This window comes from Dipodomys merriami, unplaced genomic scaffold (genome assembly GCF_024711535.1).
Source record: "Dipodomys merriami isolate MVZ:Mamm:240054 unplaced genomic scaffold, mDipMer1.0.p SCAF_5, whole genome shotgun sequence".
Classification (NCBI taxonomy): Eukaryota; Metazoa; Chordata; class Mammalia; order Rodentia; family Heteromyidae; genus Dipodomys; species Dipodomys merriami.
Window position 1 is genome coordinate 32510352 of NW_027206068.1, and position 10491 is coordinate 32520842.

The 10491-nt window shown below is 36.6% G+C and overlaps 1 non-coding gene across 1 annotated transcript; it reads right to left on the reverse strand.

Moving 5' to 3' along the window:
- Positions 1–5260: 5260 nt before the first annotated feature.
- Positions 5261–5367, reverse strand: LOC138810296 (U6 spliceosomal RNA). The gene has a single exon (XR_011367093.1). It is a non-coding gene; the product is annotated as a U6 spliceosomal RNA (small nuclear RNA).
- Positions 5368–10491: the final 5124 nt, after the last annotated feature.

Genomic DNA, 10491 nt, shown 5'->3' on the forward strand with positions numbered 1-10491 from the left:
CATGATTTCCCAGAAAACACTAACATAGCAACTTGCATGGGAAACAAATTTAATAGCTTCTTAACAGCAAAATGCAATACAGAAAGACATTTTATTCTTTGTCTTACATTGGGAGGTAAATGAGCAATAAAATAGGACAAATAATAAAGTGCAGCAAGTCAACACCACATTAGTTCAAAGAAATATGTAAGTATATTTAACATCATTAAAATAATTATCAGTCCTACAGAGTGGAGAGTCAATTAAAATTGATCTAATTCTGACCAAAAATAAATCTTCTTGATTAAACTTTATTACGATCTTCTATTCTCTTTATTAGCCTAAGAACTGATCTAAGTTTTATTCTCAAACCTATCTCCTTCACTAGTAGTAAGAATCTTGCTGAGTTTGGACAGAATCCTTATCCTTGATATCTAATGTCTGTCAATGCCTGATCAAATTTTTCCTCTCCTATTCTCCCACATTGACTGATTCTTCCTATGCCTCTATGAAGTTTGTTTCACATTTTCTTGCTTTTAATGGAGATGTAGCAATTGTCTATCTGAGACCTTCCTGTTTTTAATTTTAATGTCAGCATTAATTGCTCTTGCTGTATGTCATGCATTTTGGTATGTGGTATCTGTTTTTTGCACTCATGTTAAGAACAATTTACATTCCATAGGTAGATAGATAGACTGACAGGCAGGAAGATAGATACAGAAAGGCAGAGAGACAGAGACAGAGAGCATTGTCTTGGCAAGTAAAGATTGCATAAGACTCAAGTTGTATTTTACATACTTTAGTTATATCTTTGCATTTTTAAAATACTTAAAATGCAAAACTCATTAACTAATTCTCCTTACTCAATTATATCAGTAATTGGAACAACAATGATGACAAATTTAATCAGGATTCTTGCTGTTCTTCCTGTCACTTTCTGTCTCTAGGGAAATCTTTTTCAGTGTGTGATAGCAAGATGAGATTGAGCAAAATAAATTCATTTTCTTTCCATCATTTGAAGGCCTAAAAGGAAACACTGGTAAATTTCATGTTCAGAGCTGCAACTTTCCATTTTATTGTCATTTGATGCTTCTTGCTTAAGTCTACAAACTTCTTCAAGTTACTTCTGATATTTATCCTTACCCAATTTACTTCTTGCTGGTGGATTACTTCAGTAGACATTCCCATATGTAGTCTCCAACCAACTTCTGCTGTCTTCAGTCTCATGATCTTTAAATTGATGTTGGCTATCAGTCTAGCTTATCATCTCATCCCCTTCATTAACAAAGATCTGTCACTTAATCTTCTTTGCCAATTGACCACCCAGGAATATAACCCCACTCTGAACCTCATCAGTAGTTCAATTTTCAACAACTCAGACTTTGTACTTGGCTTATATAATCACAATTTCCTGTCTTGTTTTCTTTCCCATGTCCCCACACCCACTAAATCTGTTCCTCAACTTAACTAAGAGTGCCAATTTCTCAGCTTCTTTATTACTGTAATTAACTGTCTCTTTTCTGCTAAATATAAATACGTTGGTGGGTTTCTACGCATCTCTACACTGGACCTCTTTTTCCTTTTCAGTACTGCGGTTTGAACTCAGGGTTTGGTACCTGCTAGGCCGGCGCTCTATTACTTCAATCATAGCTTCTTCCTTTTTCAGCTTTAGTTATTTTTGAGTAGAGGCTTGATTTTAGTAGGGGGCATCTAGACCATGATTCAACTATCTACAACCCAGGCTGACAGATGTACACCCAGCTTCTGTTGAGAAGGGGGTTTGTGAATGATTTTGGCAGGGATGACCTTGAAGCTCTCGGAATGAAAGGAGCTGTCTGGGGCACTAGCAATTCTTCAGTGTCCCCGCCCACCCCCCCACAACTCCCAGAACACTAGGTCAACTTGCCTCTCCTGTATGAGATTGTTTTTCCTGACCAGAGAACTCTGCTCACTGCCTTTTCATCTTCCTGCTCTATTCCGCCTTTTCCTGCTGTGCATCAAGGCATTCCCACAAGATAACACACCTGTACCCTCATTCCTCAAAAAAGTTACAAATACAAACCTCAGTGAAAATATGAACTGTCAAATCCTTCTTTCTACTAATTGTTATCTATTGTAAATGTCTACATTTAGACACTTTTTTTTTGGCCAGTCCTGGGTTTGAACTCAGGACTTAGGCTCTGTCCCTTAACAGCTTTGTGCTCAAGGATAACACTCTACCCTATGAGCCACAGAGCCACTTTGGCATTTTTCTAAGTAGTTCATTGGAGGTAATAGTCTCACGGACTTTCTTGCCTGCTCTGGCTTCAAACCATGATCCTCAGATCTCAGCATGAGCTGCTGGCATGGACACACATTCAAAGATAACTTATCTTCCTATTTTTAAGTTTTATGTTTACCCTATTATACCTAAGACAGATACAAGCTTTTCATTTATTCTGTACAATTTTGTGTCTATCAGGTATAAAAGAAAAAAATCATAACTACGTATATGCAGTTGGCTCAATATAAAACACATTTAGTGTAGGGTTTATTTCTTAACACAATGCTAACCTCATTTAGTTTTTGTTTGCTTATTTTATAATGTTTGTGTGGAAGTAATAGTAAAGTGTTTACTCACTCAAAGACATGAATAGCCATTCAGGGTTTGTACTTTATCTGAAAGACTCTGAAAACTGATCTGGTAGCTGATAACTGAGATAGCCCTCTCAGATATCAGAAAGGACACTCCTTTCAGCTATGATGTCCCACAGGGAGTGGTGTAACCTGATGTCTTATCTGAAATAATTGTATGAAATGTTCTCAATTTGCAAATATTAGGCACTTCTCTTGAACAAGCTCCCTTAGTGTAATACTGCTACATTATGAGCCAAATAACTATTCTTTATTGGTTGGAGATGTGACTCAATTCTAGGGTATCTGCTTAGCAAGCCTGAAATCTTGAGTTCAAAATCCAGTACTGTCAAGAGGGAAAAAAAATGTGTGTGTGTGTGTGTGTGTGTGTGTGTGTGTGTGTGTGTGTGTGTGTGTTTGGTGTACTACATATACAGATGAAATGTAAAGAATTTTGAAACTCTTTTGAATAATAGAGGTAACGATGAAGCATTTTAATAAGAAGGTATTGCACATGATTTCCTGAAAAAAGTAAACCTCCTTTCTTTTTTTTTTTTTTTTTTGTGGTGGTCGTGGGTCTGAACTCTGGGCCTGGACACTGTCCCTCAGCTCTTCAGATCAAAGGGAGCTTTCTACCACTTGAGCCATAGCGCCACTTCCGATTTTCTGGTGGTTTATTGGAGATAAAGATATATTTATAAGATGATTTCTTTGTTGCTTTGTATGTCCCTCCCCCACGGTATAACCCCTGCTTTCACTGTATTTGATGTTGGTATAATTTCTGGAGGGGAAGGGAAAAAAAAATTGTTTAAATAGGATTACAGGTGGACCCATTGCAACAATGAGATGTACAAAACGTTTTGTCAAAAAAAATAACTTTACGCCCGGCGCAGGTGGCTCACGCCTGTAATCCTAGCTACTCAGGAGGCTGAGATCTGAGGATCGTGGTTCAAAGCCAGCCCAGGCAGGAAAGACCGTGAGACTCCTATCTCTAATAAACCACTAGAAAACCAGAAGTGGTGCTGCAGCTCAAATGGTAGAGCGCTCACTTTGAGCTGAAGAGCTGAGGGACAGCGCCCAGGCCCAGAGTTCAAGCCCCATGACCGACAAAAAACAAACAAAAAAAAAACCCAAAAAAACAAAAAAAAGGAACTTTACAACTTTCGGGCGGGGGGGTGGTGGCAGGAGTGGGGAGATAGGAAGGGATGGTACGGGACACAAAGGAGGAGGCAACAATGATGAGAAATATACTCATTACTTTGCCCATGTCATTGTAACCCCTCTGTACAGTACTTTCACAATTTTAAAAGAAAGGATATAAGCTTTGCTTATATATTATATCAGATGTCTATTGGATATTAATATCATAAAAAAGAGCCTTAATTTTATTCAAAAAAGGTAGGACAAAATCATTTTGTTTGCAGGAAAATGAATAGAACTGGAGACCATATGTGAATATGTGAGTTGTAACAAATTATTTTCACAGATATGTACTTCATGTTTTGTCACATATATACAACTGTGATAGAGAAAGGATATGGAAATAAAATGAGGACCCTTGTGGATGTGAAAGAGGAGAAGGTATGGGGGATAAGAAAGGTTACAGGGGATGAATATGTGGAAATGTCATAATGTAATTTGCTTTGTATGAAAGTGCCAATAAAACTAACATAGATAGATAGATAGATAGATAGATAGATAGATAGATAGATAGATAGATAGATAGATAGATAGATGATAAAGAGTACAAAAGTCTAGAACTGTCATTTTTTATTTTTCTATAAAGTTAGCCAGGTGCCAATGGCTCACGCTTGTAAACCTACCTAATCAGGAGGCTGAGATCTGAGGACCACAGTTCAAAGCCAGCCTGGGCAGGAAAGTCTGTGAGACTCTTATCTCAAATAAACCACCAGAAAACCAGAAGTAGCGCTGTAGCTCAAGTGGTGGAGCACTAGCCTTGAACTGAAGAGCTGGGGGATAGTGCCCAGGCCCAGAGTTCAAGCCCCACGACCAACAAATAAGAAAAAACAGGAAAAAAAGATATAAGCAGAACAACTGTCTTATGTTTGTTCATATTCTTTAACACTTAATAAGGAAATGAGACTTTTTTTGTGAACATACTGTACAGAGAGGTTAAAATTACATGGGCAGGATAATGCATACATTTCTTACCAAGCATTGCAGCCTCCTCCTTTGTTTACCCTTCACATCCCTTCCCAGCCTCCCCCCTCCACCCCCACCCAATCCTTCCTGCCCCCCACCACCGACATTGTAAAGCTCGTTTTTGACATGACAACTTGTACTTCTCATTGTTGCAACAGGTCCAGCTGAATCCTTAAACGACTTGTTTTTCCCCATCTCCTCCACAAGTTATACTGACATCAAATATAGTGAAACTGGGGTTATACTGTGGGGGAGGGACATACAAAGCAACAAAGAAATAATCTTATAAATGCGTTAGAAACACATGCATGAAAGAAAAAACATTAAAATACATATCTAAGGGTTCATTTTCCTAACATCACATTATCTGACCTTTTCCACTTGACTCATACATATACTAGATATTGCAAATAAGGGAAACCATGGGACCTATGTTTCTTTGGGCCTGGCTTACTTCACTTAATATAATTTTTTCCAAGTTTTTCCATTTCCTAACAAATAGGGCAAAAATGTGGAACGCTTCACGAATTTGCATGTCATCCTTGCGCATGGGCCATGCTAATCTTCTCTGTACCGTTCCAATTTTAGTATATGTGCTGCCGAAGCGAGCACGGAAACGAGACTTTTTCATGAAGCATATTATTTTCTTTCTCCACATGACTGTTACATTGAGGCCACTTGTTTGTTCCGACATGGACTGCTTGGCCTGTTGCATTGTGTCCTCTTATTTGAATATATTTCTTTATATTTGAATAATTTTATCACATCTTATTTTTATGATAAATAAAAACTTTCTAATTCTTTTCCTTTAATATTTTAAAATGTATCATACAGTATTGATGTCTACCATCCCTCAGCCCATTTATAAAATGTCAAACAGTGTCAAACTTTAAAATGTATTTCATTATATAACTCATTGAATTTTAAATTTTATACTTTTCTCATTCTGCACACCAGTGCTTTAGAGTCTTCTTAGTGAATGACTACTATTGATTTTTTCTTAGTTTTTGAAGTATCAAATAAATAAGTTCTCATAGGTTTTTGAATGTAATTATTTGGTAATAAACAATAATCAATGAATTCGTCAATTCAACCTCTATTTTATTGCTATAGTACATTTTATATAATACATTCCCAAAGTGATTGCCTTGATCTTTTCAAATATCATATAAGTCATCAAACTACATTACATAGTTATCATTGATTGTAGATGAGTTCTCTCCCAGAAGCAATGGTATAGCTTTGCGTTGTTCCAAACCTTACACATGAGCAATGGGAGGATTTGATTGCCAATAACCAAAGGGTACTTCTAGCATTTAGTAGGAAAGGCTTAGAGCACTGAATATCAAGCAATACAGAGGAGACTTACATACATCAATAGGCTATTCTGCCTGAAATGTCACTAGAGCTCTGGAGTAACACTGACAATACAATCTTCTCAAGTCTCAGATAAAACATTTTCAGTGAGATCTTTCTCCTTATATTTTTACTCTGCAAGATTATTTCATGAGCTACTTTAAAACTTAAGGTTAAATTCATTTGTTGGTCCTGAAGTCAGTTCAATATTTTCTGTGTGAGATTTTTTTGAACAATAGAAATCCAAGAGGATAGATAATATCTAACTGCATTTCACATAGTTAGAATATTATTACATAAATCTTTTATGCCTGTTACATAGCTGGATATAAATGTCTGCAACTACATAGGCTGGATTACATGGAAGATTTCTTTTTCTGTGAGTTAGCAGTAAAGAAATTTTATGTGACGTTTTTCAACAAATTGTTTTTTTTTTTTAATTTCACCACATTAATCTTCACTTGTTGACTGCAGGCATTTGAATGAGTCCCAGCCCTGTAATCATCAATTATAAATGAGAGAAGTACAAATAAGCCAAAACAACAGCTTAGTGTTTTCTATGTGTGAATGCTGTAGAGGTGGAGATAAGGCTAGATCTAAAAAATAATAAATAGCCATGTTTCAAAAAATCTAAAAGATTCTAAAAGAAAAATTAAATACAGATTTTTATATAGGGTTTGTGGGTAGACATCAGGTGAACTGTATTTTAAAGAGGTGTTGGGCTTGGCGCTGGTGGCTTACGCCTGTAATCCTAGCTACTTAGGAGGCTGAGATCTGAGAATCGAGGTTCAAAGCCAGCCCAGGCAGGAAACTCTGTGAGACTCTTATCTCCATAAACCACTAGAAAACCGGAAGTGGCGTTGTGGCTTAAGCAGTAGAGCACTTGCCTTGAGCTGAAGAGCTGAGGGCTAGCACCCAAGCCTAGAGTTCAAGCCCCACGACCGACAAAAAAAAAAAGAGGTGTTGGACTTTCATTGGGTACAAGGAAGTTCATCCTTTCTGAGAATCAAGTTAGAGGAATGAATTTGTTCAGTGGTTTTTCTTTTCCTTGCTAATTCATCTATTGAAAATAATTTGGAAAAATATATTTGCCTATCGTGTTTGTCTCAGACCAGTTCTCATTAAATTCTTGAAATTTCAAAATATATAACTTATTTTTAAAATAAATGAAAGCTAATATTCAGGTGACTTTTGATAACTACCTGAAATAGCAGGTGATGTAAATTTCCAAAATAAAAAGCCAAAGACATGTGTCTTAATACATGTGTCAAATTTGGATTATGTAGGTTCAAAAACTTTACACGTGTCTAGGAAAATTTTGGTATACATTAGCATAATGATTAAAGCTTAGTTCGTTGCAATGATTTAAGTGGGAACTCTCTCTCAGAGGCAAGTTAAAAGCTTGACTGCCAACAGATGGGCTTTTGGACAGATATTGAATCAGATTTTATTAATGGATTGGCTCATTGATAGGTTTGCCTTGTGAAAGCAGTTCTGGAAGATGATAAGATATAGAAAATGGGCCTGTTTTGAGGAAAAAAGTGTCAGAAATGTGCCTTTCAAGGATATCACATATCTGTCCCCCTCTGTCTCTCTCTCAGCTTTCTAGTCACCATGAAGTGAGCAAATTTGCTCACCATGATATTCTGTGTCACAATAACCCAGGAACAATGAAGCCAACAGACATTGGGCCAAAACCTCTGAAACTAAGGAGCTAAACTTAACCTCTTACCCCCATTTAAATTGGTTTTTTTTCTCAAGTATTTGTTACAATTACAGAAAAACAACTAAACAGCAGGGATTTAGTCAGTAAACATGCATGGAATGGCTATATGAATGGATTAAATTGACTTTAGAAATTAATATGAAGTTTAACAAAATTGAGTATTAGGAAATTGAACTATATATTGTCTAAGTGTGGGTACAAGTGGGAAGGTGTAGTCAAACAGACAGGAGGAAAGAGGACTGTCAAAATATTTTATAAACATGTGTGAAAAAAGAAGAGGGAAAATAGCTGAGACTGGTTTGGGGAGAGGGAAAATGATGAAAGGGTGATTCAAACCAAGATGAATGATACACATAAATATTATTGTCAAAACAAAACCTTCTTGTAAAACTAATTGATGGTAATTAAAAAACTGAAACAAGAATGAATGACAGGAAAGTAAAACAGACTATGTTGGGGGTCAAGAACCAAGAGGAGAAGGAAAGCCAATGGAGAGTGAACAAAGTTTAGATGCATGGGAAGAGAACAATTAAACCTGGTGAAAATGTTTTAAAAAGTAAGTGGGAGAAGGAAGGCAAAATGGACAGGCTGAGTTTCATTGGGGGTACATTCTCTTTATTTATGGAAATATCACAGAGTAACCTCTCATACAACAAATGTATATGAATACAAAATGTTAAAAGGAAATGAAATAATTCTGCATCACATAAGTAATAAACATTGACAAGTAGATTATTATTTAGTCATTTTAATTCTCTTAGAATATGTAGACATTTTATTTGCCTAATAATGTGAATTTTAACTCTGTTTAAACAATTACATGAAGTGTTTTCTGAAGTGTTTATTTTCATTAAGTGAAGCCATACTTCATATTCATTATAAATATTTCACAATACACTGGCCTATTATATACAACTCCAATAGTAACATTTTGACATATATGCACTGTATTAAAGAGTTGAGAGCAGGGTGTGGTTGTTGAGGCTTTATAACTCCAGCCATGGAGGCAGGGACAGGAAAATCAGAGGTTTAAGACTTTGGCTCAAAAGAAAATAGTAATAAAAAAAAGGCCAGGAACATAACTCAAATGACAGAATGTTAGCCTAGAATGACAAGGTCTGTTTCATATTTGTTTTCATTGTATTTATGTTAATTTAATTATTGGCTTGGTAAGAACTTTTCAAGCGTTCACACAATTTTTTTGGTTTGTTTTTTAAAGATTGAATAAGTTCAATTAGGATGTCAAATATGTTTGGAGAAGGCAAGATGTTGGGTGGCAAACCTGTTTATATTTATAGTATGGTTATGCCATTTTTAAATAACAAAATAGTTTAAATCAAGTTCCTGGGAATAAAAACACAGTTCACCTTGCAAAAGGAGTAACTCTGTATGACAGTGCTCAATTCTGAGCACAGATGGAAGGGTACCATTAACTGAAATAGCATTAGGAAAAGTGATTTTTTTACCATTTGGTGGGCTGTTACAAAAAATACTTCCTGATCTAACCCGGTCTAATGTTAATATTTTGAAGTAGGCTTTAAAGAGATTGTTGGCATGAGAACAAATTATAAATAGTAACACTGAGTAACAGAATGGGACTTGAGTAAACAAAACAGAACAGTAGATATGAAAAGATTAATTCTTGCATGCCTCCACCCTCTGATTAAACACTTTCAGACAAGAAATAACATCTTATAGCAGTGGATAGAAAGAAGTTCAACTTGAAGATAATACTTGAAACAAATGAACTGAGCACATGACAGGAATTGCTACTTCAGACCACAACAATGATATCATGTTCACAAAAGAATCTCTTTGGCTGCAGTTGCTTCTGACTCTGGTTATAAACTCTGTTGTGGTGTCCCTTTATCTCATTGTGCTACAATTAAATTCTGTGTCATCTATTTCCCAGGCCTATTTCTTTTAATATCTCTCAAACACATAATATTCTCTCTGCTGACAGTATTTTATAACATTAACAGAATTATCACTAATTTGGCCTTTGTAACTGGCTTCTCCACCTTCCTTCTCCACCTTCCCTGTCAGTTTTTGGTCATGTTTCACACTCTTCAACCTCTTTCCCACTTAAAGGATGTGCAGAATTCAAAATGTTAGATAAATTAAAGTAAGTAGCTGATGAATGAGAACACTACAGTATTCGGGCAAGAAGAGAACTTTTATTTCCAAACTGCCTGCCCCACCATGCATGATGGAGAGCACATGGCTAAAAGGGGGGCAGGGTCAGGGATGGCTAGGTGTGGCCAGGTGGGGGAAATATGAAAAGGGGAAAGGGGGAAAGAGGGAAAGGCTACACTGGATGCAGATGTGAGCTCAGGGTCTAGGACCCTCTCCTGGTCTGATGGGAGGTGTGATCAGGGGAGGCCCAGGATGTGATCTCACAGAAGGGGGAGGTGACTGCTTCCATGTGCAAGTTAACTAGGTGATACAGGTACTGGCAGAAACTTAGCCCAGAGGAGGGGGAGTCTGCCTGGCCTATCCAGGGTGGACCTTACACAAAATAACTCATTTTCTTTGCTAGATCGGGGACATTTAGAGAAAGACCGTAGACAAATCATTTCTCCATCTCCTATGTACAATAGTTAGGACTACTTCCCTGAAATGATCAGGTAATTATTCTAAAAAGTCTAATGTGG